The 19,386-nt window shown below is 43.1% G+C and overlaps 1 long non-coding RNA gene and 2 pseudogenes across 1 annotated transcript; 1 reads left to right on the top strand and 2 right to left on the bottom strand.

Moving 5' to 3' along the window:
* Positions 1-294: 294 nt before the first annotated feature.
* Positions 295-8,353, bottom strand: LOC136523447 (carotenoid 9,10(9',10')-cleavage dioxygenase 1-like; annotated as a pseudogene).
* A 380-nt stretch (positions 8,354-8,733) lies between these two features.
* Positions 8,734-13,159, bottom strand: LOC136522509 (carotenoid 9,10(9',10')-cleavage dioxygenase 1-like; annotated as a pseudogene).
* A 3,815-nt stretch (positions 13,160-16,974) lies between these two features.
* Positions 16,975-18,185, top strand: LOC136520027 (uncharacterized). Its single transcript, XR_010775123.1, has 5 exons — positions 16,975-17,104; positions 17,189-17,471; positions 17,557-17,649; positions 17,737-18,065; positions 18,147-18,185. It is a non-coding gene; the product is annotated as an uncharacterized lncRNA (long non-coding RNA).
* Positions 18,186-19,386: the final 1,201 nt, after the last annotated feature.

Here is a 19,386-nt window from a genome sequence, read left to right as displayed (position 1 = left end):
AACACATAAAATAGGCAGTAGGTGCTGGTGTTCCATCTCAGACTCAGCAACCATGCAGCTTGGGTTTTGTTTAACACATGCATGGATTGCGAGGGCATGGCCATTGCCCAATGGAACGCAGCCTCGAGGTGGCAGGTTTAAATTTGTCCCTGCTATGTTTTGTTCTTTAGGATGGTGACGATGAGTGATAGCAACGCCAGTGAGAAATATCGAGGATGGAATATACTCACTCCTGCTCTGCTAGGTGATCTCATTTGGCATCGAGTCGGCAGAATTGGAACGCGCGCACATGGATTGCGTTGTGTTTGGCAGCGACAAACAGTTTAGAGTATTAACTAATAGTGCTACATCAACCAAGGGGAATCATAGACAGATTCAGAGCATTATCTCTGAACTTATCGATCCATTCTTGAAGTTGCTACATGAACCTGGCTGTAATTAATTTAACCTAAGGATGAGCATGGGGTGATCAACGGATACCCTTGGGATCAATAGATCGATCCATGCCCATCCTAATTTAGCACCTAATAAGTAGTCTATTGATCCTTCAACCATAAAATGAAATATTTTATTCAAACAGTGTAATGGCTTGTTACAATTCATACACCAGGCCTAACCATTGCATCATCTCTGATTACTTGTGTAGAAAAAGTTCCCATGGAAACCATATGGAACTCTCAGAGGCAAAGTAATTTTTGCTACTGGCTCCTCTGAAAATCTCTTTGCATCGATAATATGAACCTGCAGAAGACAAGAAATCTGATAAATTAATGAATGCATAGAAATGATGATGCAGTGTTGTATGATTTTTAAGTAGATAGTTTAACTACCTGAGAGACGTTTGTTCCCTCGTCATGGACATAAGTGACTATCCATCCATCATCTTCGTCGATTCCGTTTTCCTTTGCAACAAACTGAACTCCAGAGCAGAATTGTTTCTCTTGCAAAGCGTGGTACTCTACTGAGATCAATTGTTTGTTTTCCTGGAGATTTTGCTGATACTTTAGTATGTACTAACAGATATATATCTGGTACTAATAACCACTAACCTTATCTGGCAGGTCGAAGTGTAGCTTTGCTATCATCTTGAACTTAAACAAGCCTGTATCATTATACAGAACAAATTATATACAGCATTAGAGATGATTCAAATAACTTAGAACAACATGAACACATGCCACGAAGTGTATGCTAAGATTGGACAACAAGAATTTTACAATATTTCAGAACTCTATACAGTAAGAATGTTACCTGTTTTACTAGTGGCTAATGAGTCAGCAACTTGAGCATATCCATATTTGTTTTGAATACCTATAAATTTGTCATTAATGACAGGGAAATCCATTGCAACCTTCTCACAGGTAATATAACCTTCATGTACACTGCCGTTTTCCAAATTTAATCTCCACTCGTATGGGCGAGAAAAGAGAGTGCCATCTAGTGAAGGATCAAAATCTTCTGAATCCTTATCTGGTTGGAGAAATGCCCTTCCATACCATTTTGATTTGTCAACTCTATGGCGTCCACTAGGGATAATAGAACCAAGTAGTCGACATCCTCTGATAACAACCTATTAATAGGCTTTTTATCAAAGTAAGCAAAAGAGGAAAATATGAACAACTCCTGATACATGTTATTAGTATCATCCATATATAGAAGGAGGAATGTTTTCGTATGGGCAGTTTGGATAATGATGCTTTTTGTGTATATTTTTCATGGTATGTTTAGATTTTGTAGGAATTACCTCATTTCCATCCTCAAAGCAGTTAAATAAATGGTAACTGCAGTGGTTCTCGACATCAAACCATATGATGGACTCAGCATCACCAAAACGAGGCATTACCCCGATACGTGATTTTCCATTCATATCATTTTCGATAAATCTGAAGATAAATATGTACATGTTATTATGGCATAATTTGTAGTGTATATACCCTCCAGAAGGTTATTCCCACGGTAAAGATGATACATGCGGAGTTCACTCACGGCTTTTGTAAGAATGTCCTGGATATGCCGAATCTGAGAGGATAGTCCATTATAATATTGTACCTATAATATGAAAGAATTGTTTAAGAAAAGGTGATGTTTAAAAGAAAGCTATAATGACTCCTAAACAAAAATAAAGCATATACCTTTTAGTTACTCCAATGTCATGAATGAGTTTCCCTTCCTCAAATTTGAGATCAGCCTTATGAACAAGCCTCTCACCGTCAACTTATTCATGTGAAAGGGCATCCATAGTTAAATACAGTTGTAATAGAATTTGAAAGGCATTTTTTCTTGCAAAATTTTGGTGGTGTATGTATCAGTAAGCAACTGAGATAGTGCTAATAATGCCAGAGATAGATGAATATATGATATTAATGTCCATTTTTTTTTCACATTCATATTTGCAATGATTTATCTTGATCAGTTAATGCAGCTACTAGTAGGCTGTTAAATAAATTTATTGTGTTTTAAACAGTAGTTACACCTAAATACTAGTACTTCTATTGTAATGTATTATTTTGCTTGTAGATGGACTGATTTACATTTCCCAACTTACATGAAATTACTCCAAGCACATAGTGAGGCTTTTCACTATTTGTCCCCATTATCACCAGTTCTCCACTCCCATGAATTTTCTGTACAAACAAGTCATTATGTGAGCATGTTTTGTTGAAGAGTTGTAGTTACCTAATAAGAATCTTGAATAATTTAGTTCATATATTATGCATATTCTTAATAACATTAAAAATGCTCCGTTCTTGCGTGCTTATTAAATTGTGAACCATAGTGTGAACTTGTGGGTTGAAAATTATTTGCCCGTGGACTGTAAACGATCCTAAAATGAAGGTTAGAACAAAGTCTCCCCCTTATTTTTTTTCTCAAGGAGTTTGTAGGAGCAATAATTGCAGCTGGTATTTCGTACCTTCGGATGACTAGTGAAAGGTTGGTTCCAAGCTCCATTGATGCTACAAGGTCCTAGTGTGTCGAGATTATTGATGTTGATTTCGTAAGGCAGATGGTGCTCCGAGACAGCAAAAGCTTGTCCAGCGTGCTCAAATATGCTAGTATTTGCGCTATCCTTCACAGCCTTTCCAAATCAAAACTACGCCATAAAAATTCTGTCAGTATTGCCGAAGAAGCGATATAGCAATTATATCTACAAATAAAGAGTTCCGCCATTCACTTTCTGGGTTCTAAAAGATTAAAAATGAAGTGGGTTTTCTTATTCTACACTATAACATCCATTCTTCATGAGATTATGATCACCCAAAAAATATGCTGGAATAACTGACATAGAAATTAGTCTTTATCATAATTCATAACTAGCTTTACCAATTAAAATTAATTTTACCCTTGGTTATTATTTTTACTGTCAAGTTCTGTAAGACTTACAATATTAAGAAGAAATGCAGCTAGTGTTGCATAGGGTTGTCCATCAGCAGATGGCACAAAAGCCACATCATTCTTTTTTGTCTCCAACTGAAAGGTGCCTGAGTTCACGTACTTGTTCCTGTACGATATCTTCCATTCTCCTAGACTGCTCTTGTTAAAGTACACAGCATGTAACATTCCATGACCTTCATAATACATATATGATGTTGAACCAAATATGGAATCTGCGATTGTCTGTGTTGGGTTGAGAGGGTTGGGACCTGTTGAAGTAGTTCAATACATCAATCAAGTCATCAAGGTATGGATACTCTCTTTTAAGTGCAGCTTATCCAAAAGTTATACAATTACTTGGATGATAGCTTCCTAAACATTTTAAATGTAGTGTGATGTGAATCTGGAACCAAATTGAATCAGCTGCAAAGAGTAATTCATACTGTATTTTACATGAGTTAAGAACTGGAGGTCACCATTTCTGATGTAGATACCCTCAGGAAAATCTCCTGGGACCTCTCCGTCAAGATCGTTGAGTAAAACTGCCTCGTCGATTTCGTTGACAGGTCGAAAATTCCCCTGTAGAAGACTTGCTCGATTTTACATTTTTGTCTAATTGTGGTAATATGAGTTCAGTAACATCATGAGCTGGGAAAGTTTGCCCATAGACATTTGCATTTTCCATATTTAAAAGTACCTTTGACACTATCAGTGGATTGAGAAAGTACTGCATATGTAAAACAGACTAACAAAAATATATATGCTGGAAAGAGCCAGGGCAACCCATGGGCTAGTTAATTTCAGGCTTATTTCATTTGTTTTTAAGTTGAAACCTAAAAGTTATAGTAAGGAATGCAAGCGAGAAAAAAGAGCAAATTGAATCATGCATCTTTACATACATTTTTACCTCATTCAGAGAAGGATCCTCAGAGAATGTGTAAGCTCTGTCAATGAATCGATCAAGGACATTTGAAGAGACTGACTTCAGAGCCTGCGACATTTCCTGTATGAGGGCCTGCTTCTTCAACCCAGGAGATGGTGGCACCTAAACCGACGGCATGAATTAGTGGTGTGGCATTCTTATCGTACATATACCATCTTATTATATTTTTTTATCTAAATGAATAGAACACCACATTGCAATACGCAAAGATTCAAGTTACTTATTCAAGCCTTCAAGGTATATATAACTATATATCAATATATATTGGAATATTGCTAAACTGTATAATAACTCCGCCTATGGTGGGGCGCCTTTGGTGTCCCAGCATAGCAGGTCCTAAGCCCTGGTAAAGGAGAAGGGTTGTGTTAGGCGTGGCGAGTCAATGTAAAAACTTAGCCACTTTAATGGAGATGAAACCCGAAAGAAAATCGTTGGGGCGTAACCCTCTTAGCGACGCGCCATATCGGAACCCGGGTATGGTGTTAAATGGGCAAGGGCCGGGTCGTCACCCCTGTGACGCGCCGTGTCATGATCTGGGCATGGTGTCAAGTGACCAAGGATCGGGTCATCGCTTCCTTAGTGGCGCGCTACATCGGCGCCCGGGTGTAGTGAAAAATGAGCAAGGGTCTTCGCATCTGAGTCGACGGGTGCGAAGGGTAAGGAAGCTAGTCGAACCAACTAGGATCCGTTTAGGTAGTTGGAATGTAGGGTCACTTACGGGTAAGTTAAGAGAATTGGTTGATACCGCGACTAGGAGGCGTGTAAATATATTATGCGTTCAAGAGACTAAATGGAAGGGTCAGAAGGCGAAGGAGGTGGACAATACAGGTTTCAAGCTTTGGTACACAGGGACAGTCGCGAATAGAAATGGAGTAGGAGTTTTGATTGATAAAAGCCTCAAGAATGGTGTGGTGGGAGTGAGATAGGATTATCTTAGTCAAGCTTGTCGTTGGTGATATGGTCTTAAACGTAATTAGTGCGTATGCCCCCCAAGTAGGCCTCGACGAGAGTGCTAAGAGACAGTTCTGGGAAGACTTAGATGGCCTGGTTATAGCTATACCTAGTAGTGAGAAGCTTTTTATAGGAGGAGATCTTAATGGGCATGTAGGTACTACAAGCGCATGTTTCGAGGCAGTTCTTGGAGGTTTTGGGTTTGGTAGTAGGAATCAGGAGGGGGAGGAAGTTCTGGACTTCGCGGTAGCTTTTGACCTGATGATAGCCAACACTTTCTTTAGAAAGAGAGAATCTCATCCAGTGACCTTCAGTAGCGGACAATACTGTAGCCAGATTGACTTTGTCCTCGCAAGAAGAAAGGACAAACGAGCATGCTTGGATTGCAAGGTGATACCGGGGGAGTGTGTTGTTTCTCAACATAAGCTTTTGATGGTAGATTTTCATTTTCAGGTGCGTGCCCGTAGGGATAAACAAGCTAAGATTGAAAGAACAAAGTGGTGGAAACTGAAAGGGGAGACGTCAGAGGTATTTAGGGAAATGGTTATCAAAGAGGGCTCTTGGAAGGAAGAAGACGACATAAACAACATGTGGGACAAGATGGCAACCAACATTCGGAAGGTAGCCTCAGAGGTGTGTGGAGTTACCAAAGGAAGGGGACGCGAGGCTAAAAATACTTGGTGGTGGAATGAGGAAGTCCAAAGGGCTATTAAGGAGAAGAAAGAATGCTATAGACGCTTGTACCATGACAGGAGTGTGGACAACATAGAGAAGTACAAGGTGGCAAAGAAGACTGCAAAGCGAGCTGTAAGTGTGGCAAAGGGTAGAGCGTATGAGGATCTTTACCAACATTTGAGTACGAAGGAAGGAGAGAAGGGCATTTATAGGATGGCTAGGGTTCGGGAGAAAAAGACACGGGACTTCAACCAAGTTAAGTGCATTAAGGATGAAAGGGAGCATCTCTTGGTGAAGGAGGATGAGATCCGACATCGATGGCAAGAGTATTTTGACAAATTGTTCAATGGTGAGAATATGGACACAACCTTTCAGTTGGATGACTCTTTTGATGACATCAATAGGCGCTTTGTGCGGAGAATCCAAGAATCTGAGGTCAGAGAGGCGTTGAAAAGGATGAAAGGAGGTAAGGCGATGGGACCGGATGGTATCACAATCGAGGTGTGGAGATGCCTCGGGGACATAGCTATATTATGGCTAACCAAGCTGTTCAACCATATTTTTTGATCGAACAAGATGCCTGATGAGTAGAGGAGAAGTATATTGGTACCGATCTACAAGAATAAAGGGGATATTCAAAGTTGTACGAATTACCGGGGAATTAAGTTGATGAGCCATACTATGAAGCTATGGGAGAGAGTTATCGAGCATCGCTTGAGAGCAATAACGCGGGTCTCTATGAACCAATTTGGTTTCATGCCCGAAAGGTCAACCATGGAAGCCATTTTCTTAGTAAGACAAGTTATGGAGCGGTATAGGGAGAAGAAGAAGGACCTACACATGGTTTTTATTGACTTGGAGAAGGCTTATGATAAAATACCAAGGAATGTTATGTGGTGGGCTTTGGACAAACATAAAGTCCCAACGAAGTACGTCGGGCTCATTAAGGACATGTACAAGAATGTTGTGACTAGAGTTCGAACAAGTGATGGAGACACGGATGACTTCCCGATTAGGATAGGACTACATCAAGGGTCAGCTTTGAGCCCTTATTTGTTTGCTTTAGTGATGGATGAGGTCACAAGGGACATACAAGGGGACATCCCTTGGTGTATGCTTTTCGCGGACGATGTAGTGCTAGTTGATGAAAGCCGGACAGGAGTGAATCAGAAACTAGAGTTATGGCGGGAGACTTTGGAGTCCAAAGGTTTTAGACTCAGTAGAACTAAAACTGAGTATATGAGATGTGACTTCGGCACTACTACTCGGGAGGAGGAAGATGTTAGTTTTGAAGGTCAAGTAGTGCCTAGGAAGGATACCTTTCGATATTTAGGATCAATGCTACAGAGGGACGGGGATATTGATAAAGATGTTAGCCATAGAATCAAAGCAGGGTGGATGAAGTGGCGGCAAGCGTCTGGTGTCCTACGTGACAAAAGGGTACCACAGAAGCTAAAAGACAAGTTTTATAGGATGACGATTAGACCTGCTATGTTGTATGGTGCAGAATGTTGGCCTACGAAAAGACGACATGTTCAACAGCTAAGTGTCGCGGAAATGCGTATGTTGCGTTGGATTTGCGGTCATACAAGAAGGGATCGAGTTCGGAACGATGATATACGTGAGAGATTAGGGGTAGCGCCAATTGAAGAAAAGCTTATCCAACACCGGTTGAGATGGTTTGGACATGTGCAACGGAGACCTCCAGATGCACCGGTGCGTAGTGGAATCCTAAGTCAGGATAGTAACGTGAAGAGAGGCAGAGGAAGACCGAAGTTGACTTGGGTAGAGGCAATAAAAGGAGACTTGAAATGATGGAATATACCTAAAGACTTAGCCTTAGATAGGAATGCTTGGAAGACAGCTATTCACGTGCCAGAACCTTGATTGCTTCTGATGGGTTTCAACTCTAGCCTACCCCAACTTGTTTGGGACTTAAAGGCTTCGTTGTTGTGGTTGTTGTTGTATTGCTAAACTGTATAATGGTACGGCCTCGTTACTTGTTATTCTGTTGCTATAGATGTATATAGTATAGTATCTAGCAGTGTGTTGAATGCATCTGCATCCTGCACTCATTCATCTGGTAGCACGGAGTTTCAGAACTGAGGCTTAAAGCTCTTTTTGCCACTCAGCTCTGTCGCACTGCATGAATGCTAACTATACAGCCCACTCCTATACAAGTATATAGCTGACAAAGACAAGGATCAGAAACAGGTTTGCATCACTGCATGATACCTTGATGGCATTTGGCGGAGTGAAGGGGGGTGCATGATCTGGAGCCCCGTGGCTGTGGGTGCACCTGCACCTGCTGGTGGTCGGCTTCAAGCCATCTCTGAACATGGTGGCGTCGGCGTCGGCGGTGGCGTCGTAGTAGCCGCAGGGATCGATAACAATGGCTAGTGATGTGCCCATGCCTTCGCTGTGGCCTTGGCTACAAAGGCGCGCCAGGAGCTAGCCGTGACGACAAACATGGCTTGTGGAGACATGTGTGGGAATAAAACACATAAAATAGGCAGTAGGTGCTGGTGTTCCATCTCAGACTCAGCAACCATGCAGCTTGGGTTTTGTTTAACACATGCATGGATTGCGAGGGCATGGCCATTGCCCAATGGAACGCAGCCTCGAGGTGGCAGGTTTAAATTTGTCCCTGCTATGTTTTGTTCTTTAGGATGGTGACGATGAGTGATAGCAACGCCAGTGAGAAATATCGAGGATGGAATATACTCACTCCTGCTCTGCTAGGTGATCTCATTTGGCATCGAGTCGGCAGAATTGGAACGCGCGCACATGGATTGCGTTGTGTTTGGCAGCGACAAACAGTTTAGAGTATTAACTAATAGTGCTACATCAACCAAGGGGAATCATAGACAGATTCAGAGCATTATCTCTGAACTTATCGATCCATTCTTGAAGTTGCTACATGAACCTGGCTGTAATTAATTTAACCTAAGGATGAGCATGGGGTGATCAACGGATACCCTTGGGATCAATAGATCGATCCATGCCCATCCTAATTTAGCACCTAATAAGTAGTCTATTGATCCTTCAACCATAAAATGAAATATTTTATTCAAACAGTGTAATGGCTTGTTACAATTCATACACCAGGCCTAACCATTGCATCATCTCTGATTACTTGTGTAGAAAAAGTTCCCATGGAAACCATATGGAACTCTCAGAGGCAAAGTAATTTTTGCTACTGGCTCCTCTGAAAATCTCTTTGCATCGATAATATGAACCTGCAGAAGACAAGAAATCTGATAAATTAATGAATGCATAGAAATGATGATGCAGTGTTGTATGATTTTTAAGTAGATAGTTTAACTACCTGAGAGACGTTTGTTCCCTCGTCATGGACATAAGTGACTATCCATCCATCATCTTCGTCGATTCCGTTTTCCTTTGCAACAAACTGAACTCCAGAGCAGAATTGTTTCTCTTGCAAAGCGTGGTACTCTACTGAGATCAATTGTTTGTTTTCCTGGAGATTTTGCTGATACTTTAGTATGTACTAACAGATATATATCTGGTACTAATAACCACTAACCTTATCTGGCAGGTCGAAGTGTAGCTTTGCTATCATCTTGAACTTAAACAAGCCTGTATCATTATACAGAACAAATTATATACAGCATTAGAGATGATTCAAATAACTTAGAACAACATGAACACATGCCACGAAGTGTATGCTAAGATTGGACAACAAGAATTTTACAATATTTCAGAACTCTATACAGTAAGAATGTTACCTGTTTTACTAGTGGCTAATGAGTCAGCAACTTGAGCATATCCATATTTGTTTTGAATACCTATAAATTTGTCATTAATGACAGGGAAATCCATTGCAACCTTCTCACAGGTAATATAACCTTCATGTACACTGCCGTTTTCCAAATTTAATCTCCACTCGTATGGGCGAGAAAAGAGAGTGCCATCTAGTGAAGGATCAAAATCTTCTGAATCCTTATCTGGTTGGAGAAATGCCCTTCCATACCATTTTGATTTGTCAACTCTATGGCGTCCACTAGGGATAATAGAACCAAGTAGTCGACATCCTCTGATAACAACCTATTAATAGGCTTTTTATCAAAGTAAGCAAAAGAGGAAAATATGAACAACTCCTGATACATGTTATTAGTATCATCCATATATAGAAGGAGGAATGTTTTCGTATGGGCAGTTTGGATAATGATGCTTTTTGTGTATATTTTTCATGGTATGTTTAGATTTTGTAGGAATTACCTCATTTCCATCCTCAAAGCAGTTAAATAAATGGTAACTGCAGTGGTTCTCGACATCAAACCATATGATGGACTCAGCATCACCAAAACGAGGCATTACCCCGATACGTGATTTTCCATTCATATCATTTTCGATAAATCTGAAGATAAATATGTACATGTTATTATGGCATAATTTGTAGTGTATATACCCTCCAGAAGGTTATTCCCACGGTAAAGATGATACATGCGGAGTTCACTCACGGCTTTTGTAAGAATGTCCTGGATATGCCGAATCTGAGAGGATAGTCCATTATAATATTGTACCTATAATATGAAAGAATTGTTTAAGAAAAGGTGATGTTTAAAAGAAAGCTATAATGACTCCTAAACAAAAATAAAGCATATACCTTTTAGTTACTCCAATGTCATGAATGAGTTTCCCTTCCTCAAATTTGAGATCAGCCTTATGAACAAGCCTCTCACCGTCAGCTAATTCATGTGAAAGGGGATCAATAGTTAAATGCAGTTGTAATAGAATTTGAAAGACATTTCTTTCTTTCACAAATTTTGGTGGTGTATGCTATCAGTGAGCAACTAAGGTAATGCCAGAGATAGAAGAAAACTTGATATTAATGTATCCATTTATTTATTTTTCACATTCATATTTGGAATGGTTTATCTTGATCAGTTAATTCAGCTACTAACCTAAATAATGTTACTTCTATCTTGATGTATATTATTTTAGCTGTTAGATGGCGGATTGATTAACATTTCCCAACAACTTACATGAAATTACTCCAAGCACATAGTGGGGCTTTTCAGTATTTGTCCCCATTATCACCAGTTCTCCACTCCCATGAATTTTCTGTACAAACAAGTCATAATGTGAGCATGTGTTGTTGAAGAGTTACAGTTATCTAATAAGAATCTTGAATAAGTTAGTTCCTATGCACATTCTAAATAGCATTTAAAATGCTCCATTCTTGTGTGCTTATTAAATTGTGAACCATAGTGAGAACTTGTGGGTTGAAAATCATTTGCCCGTGGATTGGTAAACCATAGTGTGAACTTGTGCTTATTAAATGAAGGTTAGAATTAATGAAGTCAATTTTTTCTTTCTTTGCAAGGAGTTTGTAGGAGAAATAATTGACAGCTGCCATTTCATACCTTTGGATGACTAGTGAAAGGTTGGTTCCAAGCTCCATTGATGTTATAAAGTCCTAGTGTGTTGAGGTTATTGATGTTGATTTCGTAAGGCAGATGGTTCTCCGTGATAGCAAAAGCTCGTCCAGCATGCTCAAATATGTTAGTATTTGCGCTATCCTTCACAGCCTTTCCAAATCTCAACTACGCCATGCATAAAACTTCTGTCAGCATTGCAGAAGAACCGATATAGCAATTACATCTACAAATAAAGAGTTCCATCATTCGCTTTCTGAGTTCTAAAAGATTAATGAAGCAGATTATCTTCTACTCATACTGTGTCATCCTTTCTTCATGAGATTATCCAAGAAAACAAAATGCACTGGAATATCTGACATAGAAATTAGTGTTTATCACAACTAAGTTTACCAATTAAAATTGAATTTACCCTTTACCGTCAAGTTATGTAAGACTTACAATATTAAGAAGAAATGCAACTAGTGTTGCATAGGGCTGTCCATCAGCAGATGGTACAAAAGCCACTTGATTTTTTTTCTCTCCAACTGAAAGGTGTCTGAGTTCACATACTTGTTCCTGTACGATATCTTCCATTCTCCTAGACTGCTCTTGTTAAAATACACAGCATGTAACATGCCATGACCTTCATAATACATGTATGATGTTGAACCAAATATGGAATCTGCGATTGTCTGTGTTGGGTTGAGAGGGTTCGGACCTGTTAATTAAAGTAGTACAATACATCAAGACATGGATATTCCCTTTGAGTTTCGACGCAGGTCCAAAAATTATGTAAAAGTAATCTGCTGCCCTCCTTCAGCCGTTGCAGGGGCAGGCGTCGAAAGTTTCTCCTACCGCACTGTAGCCATAGCAGGGGCAGGCGCCAAAGTCAGCCCTGCTGTCACATCTAGTCACTGTAACAGCATAGCAGCATAACATGTCTGTGCACTAGGATTAGATTGGTAGAGTTGTATATATAGCTTCCTACTGCAACTCAGTAAAGAGAGCGAGTTCAGTTTTGCCATCTCCTCTGCAGAGCTCCGGCCAACGCTGGTACTTGTGCTATGTGTGCGCGCGCTCTGTTCTCCCTTCCTTCTTCTACCTCTAGCCATAGTATATGGTCGGCCGTTCCGAAGATCCGGGGGCCAACAAATTATACATCAGTTACTTGGATGATAGCTTCCTAAACATTTTACAGGTTTTGTGTTGTGAATGTGGAACCCATCGATGCAACTGTGAGGAGTAATTCATACTATATTTTACATGGCTTAAGTGTATAGCTCACCATTTCTGATGTAGACACCCTCAGGAAAATCTCCAGGGACCTCCCCGTCAAGATTGTTGAGTAAAACTGCCTCGTCGATTTCGTTGACAGGCCGAAAATTCCCCTGTAGAGGACTTGGTCGATTTTATTTGTCTAATTGTAGTGAGTAATAATATGCATGAGTTCAGTAATGTCAAGAGCTGGGAAAATTTGCTCATATATAGACGTTGCCTATTGGGTATTAAAAGAAGCACCTTTGACACTGTCAGTAGATGGAGAAAGTACTGCATAAGTAAAACAGACTAACAAAAATATGCTGGAAAGAGCCAGTGCAGCCTATAGGCTAGTTATGAATTTCACACTTATTTTCTTTCTTTCTTTTTCCCAAATGCCACGAGACACGAGTAATGATAACATTTTTAAGTTGAAACTTAAAATAGCAAATAAAATCATGCATCTTTACATTCTTACCTCATTCAGAGAAGGCTGCTCAGAGAATCTGTAAGCCCTGTCTATGAATCGCTCAAGGAGATTTGAAGAGACTGACTTCAGAGTTTGCGACATTCCCTGTATGAGGAGGGCCTGCTTCTTCAATCCAGGAGATGGTGGCACCTAAACCGACGAGAAATTATTATGTTTTTTAATCTAAATTAATAGAACACCACCTTGCAATACGCAAAGATCCAAGTTACTGTTGTTCAAGGAATATATTGGAATATTGCTAAATTGTGCAGTAGGATGGTACGGCCTCGTTGTTAGTTGTTATTCTGTTACGTACTATAGATGTATATACTAGTATCTCCAGTGTGTGGAATGCATCCTGCATGCACTCGTTCATCTGGTAACAGGGAGTTTCAGAACTGACAGGCTTGAAGCTCTTTTTTTTTTTGCCAAGCAGCCATGTGCAGTGCAGGAATACTAGCTAGGAGTACAGCCTGAATATACATACATAGCTGACAAAGACAAGGTTAAGCAACAGGTTTATTTGCATCATCATCACTGCATGATACCTTGATGGCGTTTGGCGGAGTGAAGGGGAGTGCATGATCTGGAGCCCTGTGGCTGCACCTGCACCTGCACCTGCTGGCGGTGGCCGTTGGTTTCAGGACATCTCTGAACATGGCGTCGTCGTAGTCGTTCGTAGCTAGCTAGCCTCAGGGATAAGATAACAAAGGCTCGTGAGATCGATCGATGCCCATGCCGCTTGGCGCCGTGGCCTTGGCTATATAGACGAGGCAGGAGCTAGCCGTGACAAACATGGCTTATGCCGTCTCACGTCCCGGCCGTGGAGAGGAATAACACGGCCTCATTGGTCGCGAGGGCATGGCCAATGGAGCGCAGCCTCGAGGTGGCAGATTTGTCGCCGTTTATATTATTATGTTATTTGTTAGGGTTATGAGTGACACCAGTGAGAAATCGAGCCCCGTTGTGGGAAGGCCGGCGCTAGCTGCCGCCGCGGCAGGACAACCGAGTGGCATCGTGTGATGTGGGGTCGCTGTTTGCCGCCCGCACGACGACTCGATCAGTGAACTTAGGGCGCGTTTGGCCGCACTCCGAGTTAGCGACACTGTTCGTCGAAGCCGTTTTTCTCTTTCCTTCTTTCCTCTCTCACTGACAACGCCGGAACCGGAGAAGCTCGTTTTTTTTCTCCTCCGGCTCCAGCTCCTGCGCGCTACAGTTACGCTACAGTGTGGCAGCCAGAGCCGGCGAGAGCCCGGCCAAACGCGCCCTTAGATGGGTTTAGAGCCTGTGCAGTTCGCGTCATTTCTTCGGTCACTGAAACGTCCGTATGGCGCGAGCCCAGCCCGGCGCAGGGCCACCACTCGCGTCGTGTGTTCGGTCACCGTCTCATCACTAGGACTGACCTTTTTTTTGTTGATGCTGCGGACGTCTCCCAGAGTGTTTGTTTTGGAGCGTGGGGATTTTTCGCTGCTTCCCTCGAGGTGCGACTACGCTCACGCCGGCCTCCGCCGGGGGCCGGCGGTGCTGCGCTTGGCGTTGGCCCCTTTCCGGTCGCACGCGTCACGCCCCCCGCCACGAATTTTTTTTTTAATTTTAACACTTTTTTAAAACTAATTTTAAATTTAACAAAACCAGTTTTTTTTTTAAAACTAACACTTTTGGTCGCGCATATTACCCTGGCGCGGCCAAATGCCTGTGCCGCGTCATGCATGGTGGCGCGGCACAGGGGCTGACGTGGCGGTAACCGGGTCCGCTGATCGCAGATGGGGCAGGTCCTGCATGGTGGCGCGGCACAGGGGCTGACGTGGCAGTAGTGCCGTGCCATGGAGCATGGCGCGGCTACGCCAAATAAAACCCCGCAGCGAGGCCGCCCGCCCGCCTGCTACCCTGCCCGCCCGCCCGCCGCTAGCCGCCTCTGCCCTGCTGCCGCGCAGCTCCCGCGCCCGCCCGCCCAGTCCCGCCGCGCAACGCCCGCGCCGGCCGCGCCACGAACGTCGGCGCATCAAGGCCGTCAGCTCCTAAAGTATCTTCCTCTCGATTTCATGTTATTTTGATTATTATTATTTTAGGATAATTAGTGATTGAGGATAATTAGTGATTTATGATAGTTAGTAATTTATGATAGTTAGGGTTTTATGATTGTTATTGATTTATGATAGTTTGTCAAATTTAGGATATTTACTGATTTAGGATAGTTAGGTTAGTGAATTTGTTTGTGATTTACGTAGGTAGTTTTTAGGTTCGAGGTATTTATTAATTAGTTTATAATTAGTTATTTAGTTAGGAATTTTGGGTATACCTACTAGTTTACAAACGTCGATACTTACTAGTGCGTGATACGTCGATTTTGATGACTTCATGAAGTTTCGTCAAATGCTTATATTCCTAGTGATGTTGTTTATGTTACAAGTGCGTGATATGTGTGTTAATGTTACTTTGAATATATACATGTGCTTTTCATATTGTGTTTGTATTGCATAACAAGTAGTTCAAATTTTGCAATGCTACGTAATGTTAATTTGAATTTTGTTAATTTGAATATTCTAACGTTTTTTTATTAATTTGTAACAGGATGACCCCACCCACGCAGCATCCGTTGTACCCTATTCTTGAGGTGGAGTACGACGACCAGCACCGAGTACATATCTTGAGCGACAACGACGCAGAGGTGGTCTTGCCTCCTTTGAGGCCCCGCACGTATACCAGGGCGCACCAGTGGGACGAGCGTTACGCGCCGTACATACGGCGTGCCGGCTTCCTCGAGCTTGTCCGTGTTGTCAACCACAGTCTTTCGCCCCTTGACCCAGCACTACTTACTGCAGCTATAGACAGGTGCGAGTGCATTCTTTGTACATAAACTTTCTTGTAATAAATTTGAGGCAAGTAACAGTCGTTCTATTCTTATATCAGGTGGAGGCCTGAGACCCACACGTTCCACCTATCTTGTGGCAAGATGACCTTGACCATGCAGGACGTGAAGGCTATTTTTGGCCTTCGGTTGGGGGGACTTCTAGTGACAGGAATAGTTGACAACGATCACTTGAGGGAGTTGGTGGCTCAGTTTACTGGCTTTCTTCCACCGGATGACGAGGCTTCCAAGAAAAATAAGTGAGAAATTAAAGCTTATTTAATACTTGCATTGCTTTCCTGCAATCATCGGGTCTCATTTTGTTTGGTAAATTTCAAGAAAACTTTCGGTGTTTCGTTGTCCTGGATCACGGAGCGCTTTGATTACTTGGACCCACAGGCTGAGGAGACTCAGATCGATAGGTTCGCTTGAGTTTGGCTCTGGCACTTTCTTTGTGCTTTCCTCTTCTCAGACGCCTCGAGCAACACCATCAGCTGGATCTTCCTTGACATACTACGCCAGCCGTGGGAGAACATAGTGGCGTATAGCTAGGGCAGCGCAGTCCTGGCATGGACGTATCGATAGCTATGCGTTGCCTGCTTCGCACCTCAGTGTACGCGAACCTTGGGGGTTGCTCGTACCTACTCCAGGTTTGGTGTTGGGAACGATGGCCCGTTAGGAGGCCACTTAGTACTAAATTACCGGTAAGTACTCCGGTTCATTATATTCTTTGATATGGTTACATATGATAAGTTTATTAATGGCTAATTCATTATCGTGTTCAATGCAGCAATGGAACGGGCAGGATACACTCTCTACAGCTCTGTTTATCTAGACGGAATCAGCGTTAGTTAGAGGGAATGTGAGGCGCAAGTACATGAAGTACACGGACGGTCTCGACATCTTGACACAGCACTAGGTTACGCTCTCTTTACTATCATACATGTGTCTTGTTCGATCTACACTATATCACAACCTAACTCAATTACAAAATTTCAGGTGCATTGGTGTCCTTGGGATGCTCCGGAGCTCTAGTACTATCTCAGTCCTGTCACTAGGGACGAGTCAGACGAGTATCGCTGCAACGTCCCTTTTATTTTCTTCCACGTGGTCGAGATTCACTTGCCCATCAGAGTCTGCAGACAGTTTGAAAGAATGACAGGCTGCCCACCACCGCTTTACTCCACCAACCAAGGATTACACGAGTGAGTTATCGATTAATAATAGAACTATAATTCAGAGGTGTGTGTGGTACAACTAACATCGTTTTGTTACATGTATGACCGCAGGAAGAGGTACAAGACCAAGGATTGGCGCGTGACACACAACGCGCACATCCACTTGTGGGAGACCAGGGAACGGCAGCCGGTCCATATGGGTCCTCCACACGACCAGCATACCTTCGACGAGTACCTGCGCTGGCTTCACAGGTCTACGAGGACACATATCAAGCCCCCGTACACTGAGGAAGCGATTGACGAGGACTCGTAGGAAGATGTGATCGAAGATGTGTACGACGTTGCCACTAGAGAGGACACACAACTACAGAGAGCCCCGCTATAAAGATACGTGGTAAGATACTTGAATGGTACAATTTGTTATCCATTTGGTATTAAGTATGTATACTAAAACTGTTCAACCGCGTTTCTGTACCCAGGCGACACAATTGTCGAGGCTGTTCAACGAAGCAGCGTACCGGCTTCTCGAGTCTAGAGGGCTGGGGCCAGGCGTTCTCACGGCTTTTGTGGAGGTAAACATAAACTTGTCTGTTCCGAAAATATTTGTTCAGTGTATATGCGTTTGGGAAATGCACTAACTTTAACGTCTATTTATGCAGAAGGTGAAGAAGAGCTATAGGAAGCTAGCTCAGAAGCTAAGCTGCATGGATACTCCTTATGAGGAACCGCCACTCCCGGCGTGGTCGGATGCCACGTCTTCAGCCTTTTGAGGACACCAGCCGACTCTTCTCAGTAGATGATAGGTGTCACTTCCGCGGTGCGTACACCACCACATCATAGCGCTGGCAAGGACCCTGCAACCGAAGACGAGGAGGAGGACGATGACGACGACGACCAGTGGGAAGATTGGCCACAGGACGAGATCGGCATGTCTCAGCTAGATGATGCCCCGCTTGGTACCCAAAAAGCCTCACATGTAGTAACAAAGGTAGTTTCTTTAAGTACGTAGGCTACATGAACTAACGATCATAAAGAATTCTAAGTAATCGTGCATATCACATACTTACAGGGTACGAGCCGTACGCACCGGTAACGCGACCACACCGACGTTGGCTACACTCCCAATGTGTTGCCAATAAATCCGAAGAGACAAAGGCGTCCGATGGATCCTTATACTTTTGGGTCTTAGTTTGTTAGGTCGAACTATTATTGACGTCCAAAACTTACAGGTTTAGTTGGTTATGTTATGTCGAACTTATGTCAAACCAATTAAAATGTTATGTGGCAGCTTGTCAACTTATGTTATTTGCTTCATATCCGTTTCAATGTGTCGCGTCATTACTGCTTGCGAGATTAAGTAGCAACTAGTTTGGAAACCGACAGTCCCGGGGTATCTCGACGCCGGTGGCCGGCGTCTTGCGCGAGGGGTCGAGGAAGCCGGGGTCCATGGTCGCGTCGTCGCCGATCCTACAATATGGGGCCAACAATATCATTGGCTTATCAAATTCTCTATTCGGCCGTGAAAAAAAATTAACAAAATATAGAAACAAATTCATTATTGACTTTACGTTAAGTAATACTTATAATAACTCCCACTATCGGCGCGACGCGTTCCGGGATGCGCGGGGGGCGCGGCGGCCCGGCTTGCTTGCTGCTCCGGCAGGCATGACTGGCAGCGAGGTTTTATTTGGCGCAGCCGCGCCATGCTCCGTGGCGCGGCACTGTCGCGCTACGATCGGTGGCGCGGCAGGACCTGCCCCGTCAGCGGTCAGCGGACCCGGTTACCGCCACGTCAGCCATGTGCCGCGCCACCATGTATGGTGCGGCACCGGCATTTGATCGCGACAGGACAATAGACGTGGTCAAAAGTGTTAGTTTTTTAAAAAAAACTAGCCATGTTAGATTTAAAATTAATTTTCAAAACGTGTTAAAATTAAAAAAAAAATTCCCCGCCGCGCGGCTCGTGCACGCGCACGTCAGGCGGGCCGCGGGTAGTATAGCCAGCCAGTGGCAAAGCTGCAAAGGCCGCGCGCAACGCGTGTGGCGCCGTGCCTGAAACCCTGAATGCACGGGCAGCTCAGGTAGCAGCCCGCACACCCTTCGGCTCGCTGCGCTGCCTCCCACACCAGCACCGGCGCCGGCGCGTCGTGGTGGGCAGGGCTTAGCAGCCGTGTTCCTCCCAGAACGAAAACCTAGGGTATCATTTTATAACGTGGGAACGAGAGCATTCGCGTTTCCGGAACGTAGACATTCTCGGAACGTGGAACATGGGAACAGAAACGTGGGCCATGTTTCCATTCCCAGGCTGC

The sequence above is a fragment of the Miscanthus floridulus genome, chromosome 18, assembly GCF_019320115.1.
Source record: "Miscanthus floridulus cultivar M001 chromosome 18, ASM1932011v1, whole genome shotgun sequence".
Lineage (NCBI taxonomy): Eukaryota > Viridiplantae > Streptophyta > Magnoliopsida > Poales > Poaceae > Miscanthus > Miscanthus floridulus.
The sequence above is the reverse complement of the archived record's forward strand: the minus strand, read 5'-3'. Positions and strand labels throughout refer to the sequence as shown.